At 37.6% G+C, this 22,053-nt stretch overlaps 1 protein-coding gene across 1 annotated transcript in view; it reads left to right on the top strand.

The window, feature by feature from the left end:
* Nucleotides 1-2,216: 2,216 nt before the first annotated feature.
* LOC121736040 overlaps nt 2,217-22,053 on the top strand; it is a 37,377-nt gene continuing 17,540 nt past the window's right edge. The window contains exon 1 of the mRNA XM_042127084.1: nt 2,217-2,278. The gene's annotated coding sequence lies outside the window, so the exon portion shown is untranslated. The remainder of the gene's footprint in view (nt 2,279-22,053) is intronic.

Here is a 22,053-nt window from a genome sequence, read left to right as displayed (position 1 = left end):
GGCATAAACTCCAAATTTTTCGGGATCGATCATCATTCCAGAAGATAGAGCTTGTAAAATAATATACAAGCGTTTAATCAATGTTTCATCAACACCTGTTATGTTCGCCGAGCAAGTGTAATTGTAAAATAACCTTCGTGCTGTATTTCCATCACCTGAGTTTCCACTTCTTCGTTCACCAGAAGTTGATGGCACTGAATGTGCTTCAGACTCCGGAAACTGTACTGAATATCCTGACTCCAGCCAGCTTGTATTATTCCGAATAAATTTGTCCTTTTTCCGTGATGCTTGAGCCCAGCGCTTATTGAAAGAAGGCAGAATATGTCTTTGAATGTCACCAATTACAAAACACGAGTTGTTTTCAGAAACATTTAATGTTTGCTGTAGAACTATGGACAACGATTCCAAGGTTCTGCCACGCTCGATATAGGGAATTATGGAATCGCCCTTAGTACAGTTGAAAGTTGACATTTTAATCGAAATAACCAATTTAAATCAGTGTCACATAATATATAATACACGCTGAAGTGTGCAATTTGAAGATATTTGCTTCCCCTTATATACTGGTTTTTAGATATGAAATACGTACTAATATCAATGTTATGCATAATATTTACTCACGCAGGACGACTGCAGACTAGAATATAATAAGCTATTGCTATCAAAATATTGTGATTAATTATTGATTTTGCACACTATGTCAGCAGTAACCGCAAAAGGTACCGAATTATCTACTCCGACCTCTATCACACTTTTCTCCATTACTTCCAGGACCGCAAACTTCCGCGGTTGATTTCTTTAATTTTTCATTTATGAATAGTTAGGCTATCAAATAACATATAAAGTTGCGCGTGGGGAGACGTGGGTAAATGTGAAAAGCTTCGACGAAAAAAAAAAGTGAAAAATAGGGTATGTCAATTTTTAAGTACTTACTCAAAAATAAAAAGCATATTAAAAAAAGTTAATAGCTCATTATTAGGAACATAAAATATCCTTTTTAAAAATGTATAAAACCGCATGCATGTGCTAAATACTTTTTTCACAATATTCATTTGAATTATGTGTATGCAAACATATGAATGAGCCATCCGCTACTTCAACTTACTTCAACCTATAATAAAAAAATATTTATGCAGTTTTAGTAGAAAAAAATGTCTGAGTAGGTAGATTAGGTTATTAGAGTATCGAATGCAATAAATATTTCGTTCAAATTGTGATATTTTTAAAAACCATTTATGATATGCTCTAGTTCTACCATTTTCCATAGTGCGGCGCGCGATAAACCCAGCGGCGGTTTTTGAATGTTGCGATTCGGATAACTTGGCCGGTCGGTGGCATGACAGTCGCGGTGTTTTGCGTTCCATAATAATTGTGTATTGTCCATTATTAGAAAAAATCTTTTTTCTGAAAAATATTGATCAGAATATTAGGCTTTATTACTGTTTTAGCTACTGTTTTGTAAACACTACCTTATTCTGTAGCACCCATTTATTGTTGTCATTACTTGAGAAAACAGACGACTTGCTTCGTTTGGATTAAAGTCGCTCCTAACACCGTAGTGAGAAAACTAACATTCCTTGCAAATTGTTTACTCCTCGCCGCCCATCAACAACAAGTCTTTGACATGGTTTTTCTTTAGGCAAGATGTTGTAGAATTTTTCAAAAGATAACTAATATAAGTAAGCCTAATGAAATAATTGCTTCCGTCAATTAGTTGCAAACTTGTCCAAAACTTACGATAGGTTGTAGCTACTGTCTGAATCTAAACAGGGTTAAAACTTAAAAACTTCATATTATGTTAAAACAAATTAAGGTTTAGACCTGTTTGATCTAGGTAGAAACGAAACCTGACGCTGTAGTAATCAACACGTCTAGGGACTAAGGATTAAGGATAAGAAGGCGGTTGATACGAGATACCTGTCGAATCATTCATCTCATAAGTAATTGCCGCCTAAGAAAACTAATGACTGCTTTTGTTTCAGCACTCCGGATCTCATCTCAGCTCAGATCTCAGCAAGCCTCTAGTCATCTGTGGCTCCGGAATTCCCGACCCTCTGTTCCGTTCCGAGATCTGTTTAGTTTGACGCGATCTCCTCATCTCGGCGTCCACTTCCTCGGCGGTTGTGACACTTGCGGGGAGGTGCGCGCGTGCGCCGGTGGGCGACAGGGGGTGGGGGGTCGGCGACGGGCCGGCAGCGCGCGCGCTCACCACCACTCCGACAGTCGCGACCGACGCCACCGCACGCGTGCCAGTACGAGGACATTGCGCAGCGGACCGGTACGTATTATCTCTTATCACACGCTACACTCACACTCCGCCAGTACAACAGTTTAACAGTACACTTCGTCAACACGAGTGCTAGAGTTAAGTGCAAGTGTCGGGGAAGCTCGTCTGGAGTCCTGGACGTCGGGTACGTTTTCGTGTTGTCGTGCAAATATGGAGCGGCCCGATTGTGACCGCGGAGGCTGCGTTGTGTAAGAACGAAATCTGTGAATTATCGACGGATCTATAAATTAGGAAACAGATTTATTTGGAAGTGTGTCCGATTCGAGCTCGGTCAAGGTCGCGCCGAAATGGAAAGTGCAGTGGCGCTGCGCGGGCTGCGGCGGCGCGGTGGTGCAAGCGTTACGTCGCACACGTTCACTTTCCACTGTCTCCGAGATGACTTACCTAACCGCCTGACCGACTGACCGCGTCGTATGCAAATCGTGTTTACGCGCGATCGGGGTCGCGTGTGCGTGTGTTTGGATGTGTGCGGGTGACATAACTGCTGTCGAGGAGCATTCCACCGCCGCAACACAAAGATTGATGTGATCTGCAATGAATTCCGTTACCCAACGCCGGCCCGTTGTGTTGTAACTCATATAGTTTCCGCGGGCGGCCGAGGGGGGGGAGGTAAAGTAGTACAGTCGAAGAATTGAAAATACGCTCGGAAACGCAAAAACTACACGTTTTGTTGGTTTTGTGTTTCCACGCGACTGGCTCCTTGTGCAAACGGCGGACCGAAGTTCGCCGGCAAACAATACACGTAAAAACCCTGTCAATGACACGAGGAACTAACACATCGATAGTTTACATACGCCCGGAGACGCGCGACCTCCGAGGACATCATCATCATCACTCAGCCTCCAAACATTCCATAAGCACTCATTTTCATTCAGCAATTTCTCGACAAACACTCGCTTCCTGCCTTTTACCAGCAACTAACTATGTTGAGGATATATCAAACCACGTACCTATATAGCATTTAGTATAAGTTCCTGGAATGGTCTCAAGTGCAAAAGGAAGTTAGCCGTTTAAATGTAAAATCAGCTAAGCGAAATTCCCAAGATCATTGATAAAAATTCAATGGTTTTCAAGACTGAATAGCCTTAATCCAATTTTGATCTATTGAATTGTTGTACAAAAGTTCTTATGGCAAAGCAGAAATCGATTCGCTTTACATTGTGTTCTAGTAAATTTTTTAAACTTAAAAGGATAGAGCACCAAACTCACTGAAATCCGTTACGTTTGAATTAACTCTATATAATTTCGAAGTAGAGTTAACGTATTATTTTATAATATTTTGAATGTCATAATAATATTCGTTGAATGTGCTCTACTTTCGGCGAATTTCTGAATATCGTTTGAGTTGACAATACTATGCAATATGATATGAGACTTAACTTGACTGAGACAGCATGGGATATCTGAATTTCAATTCTCATATTCGATTTAGACTTTCAAATTACTTACACTGAATTATAAGCGGAATGTCCCGAAGGCCTAGACAAGCGGCAAGCGATTATCGTCAACGCCAACGCCACAAAATGATGGCTTGAAGGATTTGACATTAGTATTCGCTAGCGAAGCGATAACTTATGTTATGTCAAATCGCATACATTTATTTTGATATTATGTTTACTGATATTTGAGAATCAATCCAATCAAAACGCGTTTGACGTCGATTTGACATTTCATGAGAATACAATTTGTTGTTTATTATTCCGAGATTGCAGCAAAGACTTACGAGAGCGAACTTACATATCCGATATAGGTACCATAAGACCAGCGGGGGTAAAATGGTCACATTTAGCAATTCCTCTCAAATCAATTCAGAAAATGAATTGTCAAACTGACAAATGTCAAATTAGCACGAATTACTAGACATGAATTGCAAGCTGAGTGACCATTTTTAAGATTAAAAAAAAAATCTCCAATGCGACCATTTTAGCCCCGCTGAAGACTTGTATCCTAGTATCCAGAAGACTGGTAAACCACACCAGTATACATAGTAGACCGGTCTACTTCCGACTTGCACAACGCTGGATATTCAGTTACAATCAGAACAAACGAGCCTTACGCAAACTAGTTTTGTAACCAGTGCATATCACACACTCATACACACACATACACATATACACATAAACACATTACCATTGCATGTTTACATTCATTGCATGGAATTTACATTTCATTCATTATTTTATATATAAGCGAAATTATTAGTATAACTTAAACACGATATTATTTTAAAATTTTTGCGCAGCCATTTTGTCTTATTTATTTTATATTAAGGACTTAACTAACTCTAACAAAATAACAATCATTTGACTAATGTACTTCATAATCCTTATTATCGTTATCTAAAGGTATTCCCTCACCGGGAGCATTCGCTTGTAATGTAACATTACAGAGTCGAGCATTGATCAGTGAGGGAAGAGAGCCGAGCATTACAATGCGCACCTTGTGATGATATAGTGTGTAATATTTTGATACAACTTGTAACATCAACTAGCTGGAATGTTCAAAGTCAAATGTTACATTACACGCGAATGCTCGTCAGTCAGGGAGGTATTTTTGTAATGTAATGCTCAAAAACGAATCTAAAATGTTACATTACAAGTGAATGCTCGCGGTGAGGGAGCACCTTAGCGAACTTTTTTTACTTAACATAGAAATACAATGACACGTTAATTCAGTTGAATCGTTTTAACTTCTGTACGCGACACGCGTGTTATACTTGATTGATAACCATTAACCAACTTACTATGATATTGTAACCACTTAGACCAGTAGTTAATATCAATGCTTGATATAAGTACGTGTATGGTCAACAATAAACACGGTCTCGACCGCCAATATACAGTACAAACATCAACAAATAATTATATCACTAATTCACTACATAATGATAATACTATAAATACTATCATGAAGATTGAATATAATATTATTGATGATTCTCACGTCCTTAAAATGACATAATATTCAAACGAAAGCAATTAAATTGTCCCCATACAAAAGATTTCAACGGGATCATTTTTAGTAGAGTTGCTGTCAATTTTTTAAACCGTTTAAGAGGAGTCCACACCGCCCTTTTTTCCATACAAACGTTGTCCCCTGTTTCCTCCCTGGATAATGCTAGTAGAGTTATAATTTTTTTTTCCTGAATATCTACGGCCACTAATACCATGTCTCTATGTTTCCTTTTTTTTCATAATTTAATTATTAAATAAGATATGAACGTTCAAAACCCAAAAAAATGGCCAGATTTTCCGCTGTGTTCAAACATCCAGAAAACAGATTTGGCTAGATTATACAAAAAAAATAAAACATAGGGACACAGCTCAAGTATTTCTTTAATCTTTAATGAAAAAATTACTTAAATCGGTTAAGTTTTGGAGAAGGAATCAGGGGACAACGAATTGTTGATTTTCTGGATTTTCTGCAGTTGTCTCTATCGCGTTCTGCGGTATAGGCTTGAGGTAAGGGAGACAGCTATAGATATTACACGTACTTTCTTTTAATTTCTCTAGCCCCTGGTGTATCCTCTTAAGGCCCGATTCGACCAAACTTGAAGTTACACGAGTATAACTATCATGAGAATAATTTTACTCCTTTAATTTACTCTAGGATATTATCGTTTGCATTTTACCAAGTTACTCAAAGAGTATGAAATAAAATGTCAATTATAGTTCACAATGACACCGACCGTGACAGTTGACACCCTGTTGTGCAACTATTCTCAGTTTAATATTTACTCCACCAAAATAGCCCGTGTAAATATTTACTCCCGTGTAATTACCTTATTCTTGGATTAGAAGTTGGAAAAACGCAAAACCAGCTTACTCTTAGATTAGGAGACAGTTATACTTGAGTAAAAATTTATTCCAGTTTGGTCGAATCCGCCCTAAATGCCATTTTAATAGATTAATTAATATGATAAAATGACAATTATTAAAGTATACGTATTTATAACGTTTAGCTATCCATACTAATATCACAAATGCGAAAGTGTGTCTGTCTGTCTGTAACCTTTTCACGCCCACACCACTGAACCGATTTAGCTGGGTATATAAATATTTTGAGTCTTAACAAAGGACATAGAAAAAGTCCCGGAAAAATGTACGATTGCCCTGCGATAACCAAATTTTGGAGTAACGAAGTTGCGGGGGTCATCTAGTCTGTATACAGGGTGTGACAAAGCTAAGTGATAATACAGGGTGTGTGCGTGTTCCTTGTAGAGAGTTCACTGTATAAGTAGCAGCGCTGAAAGACCAATTTTTTTTTCACTTTTGTATGGGGAAACTCGTGACGCTGGGGCGCGTGCCCATACAAAAGCGAAAAAAAATGTTGGTCTTTCAACGCTGCTACTTATACAGTGAACTCTCTACAAGGAACACATACATACCTTAAAGTATTATCACTTAGTTTTGTTACACCTTGTATAATTGAAAAAGTATCGAGAGGCACGCGGCCCGCGCGGCGAAACAATTTGCAATTCCATTAACTGTCATTGTCGATATTAATTACAATCGCCACTCGATTGGTTACGACAATAATAACGGTCGTTATAGAAGGCTTTGAACACTGAAATTTAATTGAAAAGTGACATTACTAGCGTTTTATTATGTTGCAATACAAAGAATTTTATTGTTTTAGTTTTCGCGCAATAGTTTCTAAATCCAAGGGTATTTTAAACTAGGTTCATGGTTCATGTCAAAGTTTCAGTGAATGTATAAAGAAAACAGCAAAAAGCTTGAATTATTGAAATGTTTTTGCTTTGTAATTAGCATCTGATAGTGCCCTTTAACATTTATTATATAAATAATCAAATTTAAATAATATTCAAAATGTTGACTTACAACGTAATGCAACGTACCTACTGCTTTATTTAAGAACCAATTAACGGCTAAAAGTAGGTTCACACTACAATCCTGCACGTTTTCTTTGCAGTATACGTCTTTACACTCATACGCCGATTGTACTACAACAAATCGTGCAGTACAATCAACGTGTGAATCTATAGCTATGCCCACACTGTGCACTTTCATCTTCAATTTTTGTCATCAACTTTCATATTGGCGCATTCAATAATTGAATGCGTCAAGGAACGCAACGCCAATATTGTCATTTTTGAAGTTTTGGATACGGTCAGAGGGCATGCGCCGCGGGCATGCCTCACGTTCGCTGTGGACTGCGCTATAACGCATGCCCTTGACGAACAGAAAAAGGCACAGTGGATAAAGCTTATATACATTGTATGCGCCACTATTTATTCGTTAAGACGTATTCTGCAAAAAAACGTGCAGGAAACATGCAGGATTGTGCCGTGTGAACCTGGCCTATCACATCATATTTATAAAACTAGTTAAACATAATAGTTAGGGAGGGGAAGAGGGGATTTCCAACATGTGTCTAGTTATCAGGGTATAGAAATCAAATTTCTCACGTGGTGGTTAATTTTTTTTAACTAAAAAGCACTGACGATTCAAAGGTTAAGTAAGCCTATAGGGACATTTTAAAATATAAAAAAATAAAGCTATTATTTTGCACTAAACTAACTGATTTAGTCCTTTTTGTCGAAAATATATTTGTAATTGATATAAATAAGCAATTTTCTAAATATATTTTCTTTTTCAAAACTTTAAAATGGCTGCAGTTTCGGAAACCACCGCTAAAATAAAAACGCTCTTATTATTGTTTTATCAGCTTTACCTACTGTAAAAAACCTACTAGGTCTTCATGACGCTCGAGTGACTACAAAAATAGCACCCTCCCCTCCTCTACTATAACTAAATACATATTTTGCACAGCCAACAACATTAGTCTTATTGTAGTAATGTTGAACTAGAAAGTGCATCTAACAGCAACATTATCAGTCTCCATTCGAGAGCGTCCTTTGCCGGCCTTGCCGAACGTCACCGAGCTGTCGCGACGCGAATTATGATCAGTGTTGAGCAATACCTCGCTATATTCAGCATAATATCCTGCTGTACATTTTTTAAATCGGGTTTTGGCCCACCACACATTCCCACCACTGTATCTCCTGTGTCGCCAGAATCGACAGCGGTATTCAACCACAAAAACCCTTTGATATGATCTCAGGGAGCCCGAGGGCCATGCTAAAACTGTCTTGGGACCCGCAACGAAATTAATCGGAAGAAAATAGGAGGAGTAGGAAAAATTCTAATTTCCCTCCCCATACAAAACGGGAGACAGCACAAAGTTGCGATGACCGAAAGAGGAGCACCACGGAAAGAAGGCTAATAATTGTGACTCCTAAGCTGAAGCTAAGTTAATATTGGAGTTTATTATGTTTGACTATCGCCAATAATAATTGTGACAAAAACGAATTTAAAGCACGGAAGTTCCTAGCACTGTCCACGAGATCAATGTAGTATGCGACTCCAGATTTATAATATAGTTCAGCATTGTAGTTCGTTCCTCTTGCCAAAGACTATACTCCCAAAGAACATGATAGGCGGTTCGTTCAAACATACTGCCTTCGGTCGAGCACTCGCACATAGTTGATGCAACCAATTTTAGTCCGTAAAGTTTGGCTTTAAAATTTCCATGACCGTAAACCTGTTGTATAGCATAGTAGATGACGCCTGCAACTCCGTTGCGACAAAATTCGTCTATCGCGCAGGAACCATACATTTTACTACAATAAAAAGTATCCTATGTCCTTTCCCGGGACAAATTTCCATACCCAATTTCAGCAAAATCGGTTCAGCGGTTTGGGCGTGAGAGGACTAGACAGAACTAGTATGGACATTTTCATAAACTTAAGGAGCTAAGTAAGATTTGCCGAGTCATCATATATACAGCATATAATTAATATTTATTAAATTTTCCGTAATTAGTTTTTGGATTCCCAAGATATCGACCTTTGGTCTATAACATTGCCGTGCTATTGGCCTCGGACAAAGTACAAAGTCTTTTCTTATTTTTTAAACTAATTTTTATGATCTTGGAAACCCATCTTGTAGCATAGACAGGATCTACAAGCTACTGCCATGTCATGATTGTGTAACGTATGTTTGTGAACGTGAATCATTGTTAGTACTGATGTTAGACCCACTTAGTCTAACAGCGCGCGTCCTCCGCAAGGCCGTCCCTTAGGGCTGTCCAAAATATTCATTCTGCTACTTAAAGTTATATGTATAATACTTAAAATTTAAATATAAACCTAAAATAAAGTAAATTTTATTTATTTTGTTTTAATTTAGTTACAATAGTGCATGAAATATTTACATATTTACATTAAACTAAATTCAACAGAATACAGCAGTTCATCCGCCGCAATTCTGGTGAAACCTGTAGAAAGATAGTTCTTATAATATATTAACGATTATTGTAGTACTTCCGTGTCAATTCAAGGGCTGTCAGCCCTAGTCACATGCTCGCGATATACATCGTATGACGTGAAGATAATATCTTAATGTTCCTTAAGCCATGTCATGTTGCTCCCTGCGCGGCCTACTTACCTATTAAAAGTATCTATGTCAACTTCTAACTCTTGCGTAGACGCGTTATCTTTATCATCTAATTTATCTTTTCTTTTTCAATTACTTAAGCTTTTAATATCTTTCGAAAATGCTGGAATACGCTTCAAGAAAAAAAGGTGCCAAATAGACAAGACATCTTGTAATGACTAAGCGGATTACAAACCTAATTAATCAAATCATAATGAAGAATAAATATTCAATTTTGTAACTCGTTCCTTCCGCAAGACACCACCGAAATGACACCACCGGCAGAGTAGACAGAATGATAGAGTATGCCGACTTAGAACTGATGTTGAAATTTTTAAATTTGACGTATTATGACGAAAATCGTCGCTAGGGTTGTTAACTTGTTACCTACGTATTTAAAAATATGACATATTCTATGGACGTGTTCCTCTTTGGTCGTTTTGTTGTTTGTGTTTTGGCACATGCAAATTAAATTGTCAGAATCCAATTTTGAAATCTTTATTAATTTAAATATTTAAAAATAAATTATATCAGCCAGCGCGAGGCACATTCCGTTTATAATCCTAGTGAAACCCGACGAATTTGACAGATATTGAATCCTGTCCGTTTCTTTGCAGTCGAACTACTGGTAGTTATGTCTATTGTGCCACCGGTGCAGGTAGTGTCATTTGTAATCTCTAGTCCATATGACACCACCCTAGTGATGTCAAGATTTAGAAGAAGTATTCCATTTGAGTGACAGGTAAATATAAACTTGACTTCTTGAACTTCATTGGAGTTTTCATATCAACAACTAAGCAACTATGTAACATCATTAATAGTCGGTGGTGTCATATGGACTAGACTACTAGAGGCTCCACATGGCACCACCGGTTGTATCGTTTTGGTGATGTCAAGTGGAATGATCGTTGTTACTTCATCCAAGACAGTTTGACACATTTATCACAGTCGACCCATTTAGTTAATAATAAACATGATACGCCTCCATTGTCCTCGCGATTACAAAACAAATAATAACAAACAATTAAAGTTGAAATAGAAAAAATATAGGAAGTGCACCAGCGAGCGAGTGGGCACAGACAAAGGCTACGGGCGGTATTATAACATCGACGTAACAATTATATATTACATAGTACTGCTATAAGACAGACGCCTCCGTGGTCCAGTGGTAAAGAGCGTGGCTCTTGACTCGGAGGTCGTGGGTTATATTCCCACGTTTGAAACATGTTATTTCTAAGTTTGGTTAGGAGAATGCAGGCTGATCACCTGATTGTCTGACAAGTAAGATGATCCATGCGTCGGATGGGCACGTAAAAAGTCGGTCCTGCGCCTCATTACACCTGCGTAACTGGCCTTGGTTTTCAATGAAACCGGCCACCGTCACCGAAACCGGTGTGGGAGTTATTATTTCCTTACTCTATTTTGCAAACAAATACTATATCTTACACATTTACACACATTTACTCAACCTACAAAATTCTGAAGCCAATACTATCAGAAGTATAAAATATTCAGATTTCTCTAGACACTAGTCAGTTTTCAGCAGTCTGTGCATCAGGCCCGCTCTTGACCCGTACAACTGGAGCGAACAGAGCTGTCCTTTAACAAAAACCAGTAAATAACCAGTCAATTACGACACAGTTCTTTGCTGTCTTAAAACTTCTCGAAACCAGATTGAAGGTAAAAAACGGACAATATTTCAACTTGAACGTTAAGGCGCTACGCATAAAATTAAAATTACTCGAATTTTAAGTAGGTATGTAGTTTACGAGTATTACGTATTCAGTATTGTACTGCATGACTGGTGTGGTGAGACATGTTCAATACTCGAGGACGTGATATTTGCCTATTATATATTAGTTGAAAAAATATATATAAATAAATAATATCAATTGATTACTGAGTAAATGTAGCTTAAAGTTAAATAATTATTTACCCAACGCATGGACACCGCGCGCGGGAAGGGTAGCGGCGCGGTTTTTCTTTGATGGCGCACGCCGCCGCGCCGGCCGCATAGGTATGCCTACTTGCCTAGCCGCGTAATTTACTTAGTGTCCAATGTGCATGATTCATTTATTTAAAGGGAAATTCGGTCAAAAATTAAGTACGTAATTTTATTACATAATTATAATGAGAATCGAGTACAGAGTACTCTCCTTAAGTATTGAACATGTCTCACCAATCATGTTGTATAATTTGAAGTTTTAACTGTTCTGATTTATAATTCACTACTTTAAAGTTATTTAATTGTTTTAACCTTGAATTTAAAAATATGCTATGGTTGCAATATTTTTTAGCGACTAAGTAAGTACCCCTTATTTGTTTGTTTAGTCCTCTAAGACTCTTCTCGACAAAGTGACGAGAGTCGCAAAATAACATGAGACTCGAGATCTTTAAGATTGCTAGAGAGAGAGAAAGGAAGAAGAAGAAGATGCAATTAAAAAGCGCTTAAGTGTTTAGCCGTCGGCTTACTTTCTTATACCATTCTGCAACAAATCATCACTAACGTATAACTGGCATGGTATAGCACGAGTCTAAGCTCCCTTCCACACGACGTTTTTACGAGCGTTTAACTTGCATCGATACAAACGCAAGTTAAACGCTCAGCAAACGGAAGGAAGCCGACACGTTTTAAACTTTATATCTGCCAAAACGCGATGAAAACGCGCAAAAGACGAGTGTATCAGAAACGCGCGTCATCAGTGCGCAAAAATACGTCGTGTGGAAAGGCCTTAACGAGCGTAGAAGTGTTTCGACCCGGTGACCCGCGAGGCGACCCGGCGACCCGGTGACTGTCATCGGGTCTTACCAGCTTCTAATGACTGTAAGACGAAGCCCATCTTTAGCTTGCGAAATACGTTTCGTAAAGACGCTTTTAGCTCTCGAATGTATTACACATTCGCTAAAAGCGACTTTAGATAAGTAATCGTCGCGCATTCGAAACATCACCATCAATAGTCATCATCATTATCGTCAATTAAACGTCAGCGCGGCCATTTAACAAGCAATAAAGAGACCCCAACCTTTTCGTCGCGATAAGTTGAATCGCGTGCGAAGATTTAGTGTCCAAAATAAAGTCATAACTCCACCTCTGGCGCGTCAGGGGCATATTACCGGGCACGTCGAGGACCTCGTCGGCTCCTTTGTGCCTTAACCTTTGAGCGTTTCCTATTTCCGTTACACAATGCTCGGTAATGTCAGCCGCACGCGCCCTCCTTATGTAACTATTGCCAATAGATTATCCCCCTTACTAATAAACGCTGTATAAGCTTTGAATAGTTATACAGTGTTTTGTCTTCTTCAATCCAATTAAAAATGTCACTTGTGTGACAGGAACAAAACACGGTATAACTATTCAAAGCTTATACAACGTTTATTCATAAGGGGGAAGGTGACCAACGTGTATGGCCATTAGCGATGCAATTTCGTAGCTTTTGACTTTTTTTGCAAAGCACTTGCGGTAACACAAAAATAGTTAAAAGTCGGTCGCGTAACGTAAGATCATTAAGTTACCCATAATTCCAGTTAACGACTTTCATTCGCTATACTTACCATATTCAATTAAATTATGTCATACTATTTTGTTGTATTTTTTGTAGCGCTAAATAATCGCTAGTACCAGGCAGGCACTTACTCCTATTTATGGTTATCAGTAGCGTCATGCCTGTCGCACTAGCACGGTGACATTACTTTCCCTATCAATCAGTAGGTCCCAAAACGGCGCTAGCGTCGTGACGCGTTGTGTAAGCGCATTGCGTCATAGACCACTTTCGCGCCAACAGGATTGTAATTTGTAGGATACACGAGCTATTATAAATGCTAGATGATGAACTTTAATAAATGTCAGTCCTAAATATACGTAGTCTTGTTAAGTAATTTTTTAGTTCACGCGAAACGGCCGCGTTGGATCGAGAAAACTGGAAGACTTTTGGAGATTCCTTTGCTCAGCAGTGGGACAATCTAGGCTCTTTAAAAAATATTCTACATCATCAATGATTAAGAAACTGAATAACGACAACTTCGACTAAAAAATATCAGTTTCCCCAAGACCAGCAGGTTTTTGTACTACTTTATAACACGTGTATCGAAAAACTTGATATAATTTAAGTAATTTAAAGTATGTCACCATACAAGTTCACTCGTGTTCCGTCCCGATGTATCGCGGACTTTTTCATTTCCCAACGCAATATTATAACTTAAATAAGAGAAGTAAGGTGGTGACCGCACGCGGCAGACATACATACACCTGGCATTACGCCGCGCCGTCACCTGTCGTTACACTTATTATGTTAATACTGACAAGAATCATTGAAATGAAAAAAAAAATAACAATTTTCATAAAATCTACTTATTTTCTGAATAAACAAGCAATTTCTTATAAACAATAACAAATTAAAGAGTTTTTACACAAATTAAACATTACATGGAATGGCAGTCATTCAATTGTACTAATGGATAAAGTTAAAGAAAAATCCGAATTTTGGAATAAAGATTTGGAATTAAAATACCGTAGCTGACGATGATCATGATTTATATTTTATAATAATTTAAAACGGTCAATAAAATCAAAAGTTACAAGGTGACCCACTCACTGTTACACAATACAACCTACAAATTACATTTTACTTTTAGATGCATCAAATCAGATATTATTAAATCGAATATCTACAGTAAATTATACGAAGACGATAATATAAATACACAGACAGACAAACAGCACATAATATAACGTCTGACATTGACTTAAACCTGACAGCCTGTTAAGTTTGAGGGTCACTTAAATGTCAAATCCTTTGTAAATGCGTATCTAGAGTATTGAATCTTTTGTAAAGCCTGTAACCACAGAAATAAATCAAGATAGAACGGCGACGCGCGTGCGTTGCTAAGGAATTGCTCGTGTCAATTTTTGCTTTGCTTTTAGTTAGAGCAAATAACTTACCCGTGGAAAGAAATACTTCCTTTTGACCAATTCACTTTCGTACTTCTGTTTTTACAATTTGACACTGCACAATGAGGCATTTTTGCACAACCGCTCCGGTGTAATCAAGTCGAGACGTGCGCGCTGACTGAATGAACGAATCTTGCACACTTGTGCAAGATTAAAACACTCGTACTCCACCCGCTTAGCCATTCTATCTTAATTTATTTCTGTGCCTGTGACACTCAGACACTCACATAAACTACACGTATATAGGCTCGTTATCCCAGTGCAGGCCTCGCCCACCGCTCTCCAAGTCAACTTGATTACTTGTCCACTATCACTAGCAATACGATCAGGCTGCAAAGCTAGCTTAGGTATTATATTATGTACTTACAACGTACAATACTACTTTATAATTAGTATCGACATTATAGTAGTCCTTTTGGCTCCTAATCCATAATAGCAAGATGTAAACACTTAAAATTTATACAAACACCTTAATTTTATGTGTATTTCGGTATTTAATAATAAAATAAAATAAATAAGGGCTCCCATTCAAAAACACATTTTTTCCACATTTTCACTCTTTAACGGTACGAAAACCGTCATGCGCGAGTCCGACTCGCACTTGCCCTTTTTTTAACAATTAAATAAGCCTGTATAATCATGTAGCTACTGAGTCATTGTACACAATATACCGAGTGTGTCAACATGACGCTGTGACGCGATGTCAAAACTGCCGTGTTGACGCACGGAATGTCAACAACTCTACCGGCAGCAGATACTCAACATACACACATTACATTTAGCTCAACAGTAGTACAGCCACATAGAATAAACAGTAGCCTAGATGTATGTAAATATATTATATTTATTATAAGATATTACAAAAAATTATTAAGAACAGAAATGGCGTAAAATAAGCTATAAAAATCTGCAATAAAATAAAAATAGGTTGTAAAAAAGTACTTCTAAAAACACTTAATAGTTTCAGTGTGAATCCACTACATTCGTTACACAAAAAGTGTACTAACAACATCCTGTTATAATAAAAATAAATAATAATTTGTAGTTAAAATAAATAAAATACTAATACTAATTTCAATTCGCAAAATTATTTGTTTTACAATAATTTACGTTGTAATAACTAAATGTTAACCTAACATAACCTAACCATAAACGTAGAGTTTTGTATGCTGGTCAAATGAAGAAAAGACCTTTTATTTATGGCGTTCGGTCACCTATAGAAGTAGTGTGAATAATAATAATTATTTTATCAAAATTTTAGAAAATGTAGAGTTCCTTGCACCTCGCAATCTCTATCACGACATATTGCACATGCATATTCAGTCCACGTGAAATGAAAGGGCGCTCCTTATGTAGAGTTCTATACAGGGTGAAACGAAACTAAGTGATAATACTTCGGGATGATTGTGCCTTGTAGAGATTTCACTGTGAAAGTAGCAGCGCTGAAAGACCATTTTTTTTTACTTTTGTATTGGCAAGCGCTCCGGCGTCACAAGTTTCCCGCCTGCATGGTCTAGTGGCTTAGAGCGTGGCTCTTAGCTCGGAGGTCGTGGGTTTGATTCCCACGTTGGAAACATGGTATTTCCAAGTTTGGTTAGGACGATGCAGGCTGATCACCTAATTATCTGAAAAGTAAGATGATCCATGCGTCGGAGAGGCATGTAAAAAGTCGGTCCTGCGCCTGATCTCTCGCCAGTCGTGTCGGTCTTCCGTCTCACTGGGTTATGAGAATGAAAGGAATAGAGAGTGCTCTTGTGTACTGCGCACACACTTGGGCACTATAAAACTATTCCTGCGTAACAGGCCTGGTTCCAATGAAACCAGCCACCGTCACCGAAATCGGTGTGGGAGTATTATTAGTTATTACTTAGTTTTGTTACACCCTGTAGAGGTAGAGTCAGTGGAGAAAGGGCGGTGAGGTAACGTTGACATTTACACCTGCGGGGAAGCTTGTCTCAATAACGCTGGGAAGACATCACTATTGTGTAACCGCTAAAATTATAATTATTAAAAAAACATACAATAATTTATAAAATAAAACAATTACTGAATAGACGTTTATTTATTTATTTATTTGATATTAATTAATAATACAGAGCGTATTATTAATTAATTCAAACATATTATTTTTACAGAAGGAAAAGTTTGACGTTTATTTGAAAAAAATAACTGGAAACGATCTGACTCTACATTATCAATTTATCACACATGTTTCGTCGAACCGTCCGCGCTAATAAAATATAGTTTCCTACAAGAACCGTTTTTTCGTGATAAAGTAGCTTTTGTCTTTTTTGTAACATATTTATTATTTACATAGGACCCTATCCTTCAAACAAGAAAACCATCTCTTTATAGTATGAGTTTTGGAAACAATAGATATTATCTGTTATTGTCTGTATACCTATATTTACACAGGTTATCTATGATCTTATAATGATGATGATCATCTAAATAATTCGCAAACTCCAGTCGTTTAATTACGTGCAGCGTCGTGACTACAAACAAAAACAAAACACAAACCGTTTGGAAAGTTTACTTCCGTTTGTACTGTCTGTAAAAAATAATTACTTCGCAGTTATCGCCACAGATGAATCGATAAAAACTCAATATATTCGATTACAATAACAAAAAAAAAAGGAAAAAAACCGGAAAGTGATAGCGACAATTTTTTACGGCGATCAATTTGTACATGACTCTACATTTGGTTTTCCTCGCAAAACTTTACGCATTTCGTGGTTTACCCATACTAAATTTAATAAAAAAACAAACAATGGGATGGGTTCTGAGCGTGAAAATCTCTTCGTCCGCCGTGACTCGCTAAATAGTAGAGTCAACACAAAAACTCTACATCCTGCTCTATCTCCTGCTAGATTGTGACTATACCTATAATACTGACGACCTCTGTGGCTCAGTTGGTGGGCTGTTGGTAGCTCAAGCCGGGGGTCGAGGGTTCTAATCCCGCAGACGGAACAAAAAAGTTTAAAAGGTCAAGGATGTGTATTAAATGTGTATCATATACTAAAAAATCTAAAACATATGTAATATGTATAGTATAAAAGTATTAAATATATTTCCGTTGTCTGGTATTCGTAACACAAGTCCTTCAGGTACTTAGCACGGGGCCAAACTGACGTGGTGTGAAGCGTCCATAGATATTATATTATAATAATAGCTGTTACCCGCGACTTCATCCGCGTCAACAAAATGGACCAAATCTTATGCAACAACAAAATAATTTTGAAAATCGGTCCACAAACGGCGGAGTAAAATATAGGTAAAACATAAAAAAAGTTAAAAAATATCCTCCTCCTTTTTGGAAGTCGGTTAAAAAGTAGCCTAAGTTACTCCTTATTACATCAGCTATTTGCCAATAAAAGTCATGTCAAAATCGGTCCAGCCTTCAGGCTTCAGAGATTAGCCGGAACAAACAGACGGACACAGATTACAGACAAAAATTGTAAAAATTGCTATTTGGGTATATGTACCGTATGTACATTGTACATTCATATGCATGTAGTAAAAAACGGTTCTTTCAATATTACAAACAGACACTCCGATTTTATTTATATGTATAGATTAACATGACACTATTAAACGATTACAAAATTTGAAATTGATTAATATGAAAAATATTGCTACGTATGTTCGTAGCCCGTAGCGTGCGGCGCGCTACGAGCGATGTCCTCATACATTAGACATCAACGCGCGCACTATAAACGAGTTAGGCTTGGTACTACTAATATATATTCTGTGGTTAGGCCTAGAATTGTTTTAACTTTTAAGACGTAGTGGGTTGTTGTTTAATGTACTTTGAATATTGAACTAGTATTATAATATTATAGTTATGTCATCTCTTTTATTATATTTTTATCCATACTAATATTAAAAATGCGAAAATATTTCAGTCTTCTCAAACCGCATTATCGATTTTGAAAGTTTTTGGTAAAGAATTACTTAGATAATATAATAAGTCTTATAGCCTTTCTTATATTATATGATATCATGGTAAAATATTCTTGTTAAATGTATTACTAGGCAAACTAAGGTGCTGGAAAATCTAGTGTTAATTTACGGAACGCTTTGTCGGAAAATTACTGTTTTGTGCTGTTTCAGTACAATTTAATCTACATAGTCATAGGTAGAACAATAGATATTGGGCAAAGTGCACAAAATCAACAATACCTATTGGTTCCCGCGGGTGGGGTCACACGAACGGCGGACGTCCCACGCGGGTCGCACGCGGGTCGCATACGGGTCGCACCTACATTATGCTAATCACCTGATTGTAGGCACCACAATAGACCCTAATTAAACCTAACTCGAGCACAATAGCTCAGAGCTGATTGCTCAAGCTTTATCACAAGCCATTAACAGCATCAGCAGATTAACTCTGATTGGCCGATAGTAATGTTTTAACCCATCAAGCCCCATAAGCTCACCAGTAAGCGAGACGCAAAAATAACAATAGATTTCAAGAATCCTCGTGGATTAAGATTGATATGCTTAAATCGCCTAAACGTAATATCATTATCGTTTATATTATTACTTTAATTTTGAATCCAACAGTTATGAAATAAAAAATATTATTTTTAATACATTAAATAACACTATAATGTTAGTGTATAAAATAAAAAAGTATTTGTGTCTTATGCATTGTTTACTGTTTAGGTTTCAAAGTTTCTTGGCGGATTTCGATAAAATTTTGCCAGGGTATAGAGTAGACCAAGGGGAAGCATACTTCTTGCGTAAAATGTACAGATCCCGAATTGATATTGCGTGAACTGAGTTGATCTGACCGAGCACACCACCTCGCTTAGTCGCCTCCCCCACTTATAGTCTACAATACACTATACTGTAGACTGCATCATGCTGTGTTGTACCATACTTAACTGTGCTATGTTATACCATCTTTGGTGGAAGTCCAGTCCCTTGTTAGGTAGACCAGCCGGTCGTGGAGGGAGTTCTGTGTTAGACAGATCCAGAACATCCCTCCGTATACGGCTGAAGGCAAACCGCAGGTGGTTTTAGTGGGTAAGAGTCCCACATACCCCCGGGGTGCTTCAGCTGACTGAGGCACATCCCCAACCCGGGGCACCCATGATGGGTTTCCCCTACCATGCTGTACGATGATGTGCAATGCAGTGCTGTGCTGTGCATTGCTGTGCTGTGCTGTATCCGTGTGTGAAGTGGCACAGGGTCGCGGAAAGCGCGGGCGAGGTCGAGAACTTTAGCGGTTATCGATTTGTTCCGCCACGACCAATTAATAGTTGACAATTTGACCGACTTTGACTAATGATAATGGTCCTTGGTCACATCATAGAGTTGCGATCATAATAACACAAATTTCACACAGCTAGGGTATAGGGTAAAAAATAAAAATTATATACTTATACTTTTATATTTTTGTAATTATCCTCTTTCAAACCTAAAGTCAAAGATTAAATATAATAATACCTCTAGAAATAAGGTTCAACTTGTGCATTTTTATATTCAAGATTTAAATTATTTTTTTAGATAAAAAAAAACTTTGATATAGATTTAAATAAACTTAACATTTACGTTATATTATTTACATTAAATACATTATTTATATTTAAATTACCTATTTGAATATTTTAGAGCGGCACCGACGTCAGCCAGCCTCGCTGTGAATCCTTCGTGGTAACACATCAATAAAATGTTTCATTAATCATATTCAACCTTTACGAAATACGATCATTTACGTTAGAATCGACATTCGCCACACCTGTCCAATGACTTGTTAATAATGCATGAGTTATATACTCTAATAAAATTATTTTTGTCAACAAACATCAGTATAATTATATCAATTACTAGTTGATATCCGCAAGTCCATTGCGCCAAAATCAGTTTATATCGCGAGTGCCACCCATTTCTCGAGACTTTAATGCTTCGATCGTGGGAATCACAGACGCAATAGATATTCAATTGTTATGCCATCGGAGGCCGCTTGGGGCTTGATGAGTTAAGTATCTCCATACAAAATTTTAGCAAAATCTGTTCAGTGGTTTGGGCGTAAAGGGGTCATAAACAGACAGACAAATTTCAGATTTATAATATTATCAGTATAGAAATATGGATTAACTCTTATTAATAAAGAGTTAAAGCACAATAAATACATAGTACATTGACAAATTAATTTGCTTCATGTATTGTAAACTTAAATATTATAAAACTACGCGTCGGTACTTTACGATCCTTATAAAATATAATCTCTGCTAAGGTCAATAAAATGCACACCTGAGTTTTGTTTACTTAGAATAGCAGCTCAAATGTTAACGTTTATTATTGACGTTAAATAAGTGACAACGTTATAAATCGTTGATTTTACAACCTGCCTGCTACTGCGGCTAGGGTTGCCAGGTCGCTTAATCGAAAAGCCGGACAATGCTTGGCCGGACATTTGTACAAAAAAGTCCTGCTATCGAGTACTAAGAATGGACTCTTAGTGTAGGAATACTTTCGTAATTTTCTGTTTTATTAAAACAATAATTTTACATACAATTTTACATTTTATTAGGTGTGAAACCTTCTAAAATTAGTAGATTGTCATATAAAATTATTGATTCGGAGCTCTACAAAAGCCGGACTCCACATAATTTTGGCCGGACACGCAATCAAAAAGCCTAACTGTGTCCGGAGGATTTATCCGGACGCCTAGGAACCCTATGCGACTGATGATATTGCGTTCTGTTTGCGAAATATTAACTTTCAATCTATACTTCAAAGTTTAAAATGTTTCATATTTGACTGAAACTAGTTTATTTAGGGCCTGTTTCACCACTTTCTGATAAGGCTATCCACCAATTAACTTGACAGATCAAGGATGGAGAATCTGTCAAAAAAGTTTTGAATAGCCTTTATCAGAAAGTGGTGAAACAGGCCCTTAGTGTCTCAAAAACGAATCGGCAGTCCTCATCTACATTAGAGCAAGTAGCAGTATGAGTTTAAAACTTTATTATAGATCTCCTGAATTATACTTTAAAGATCGACTGCGTTTTAAGGATTTCTCTCCTTTATTCAGACACCTTCTTAGTCTTTGATTATATTATTATCTTCCTTCAATTGGTAGGTTGGTAGTTGGTGGTCCAAGTGGACCCCCAGGGGTCCAGATTTTTTATTAAAGTGATCTATAAAACAAAAGAGTTTGAGAACCTCTGGCTCAGGCAGGGTGTACGGTCAGTGCCACACTCGCCCTTGTGGGGTCGATATTCGCGCGGATGTTGAGCAACCGCGGCGGAGTGTGTAATGCTCGCGGCCATTTCGTTATTAACTGTAGCGAGGTTGAGTGAGAGGCCTCCCCCCGCGCCCCCCAATCCCCCAGCACACCCGCTCACACC

This window comes from Aricia agestis, chromosome 18 (genome assembly GCF_905147365.1).
Source record: "Aricia agestis chromosome 18, ilAriAges1.1, whole genome shotgun sequence".
Classification (NCBI taxonomy): domain Eukaryota; kingdom Metazoa; phylum Arthropoda; class Insecta; order Lepidoptera; family Lycaenidae; genus Aricia; species Aricia agestis.
Note: the sequence above shows the minus strand (reverse complement) of the source record. Positions and strands in the feature narration are given on the sequence as shown.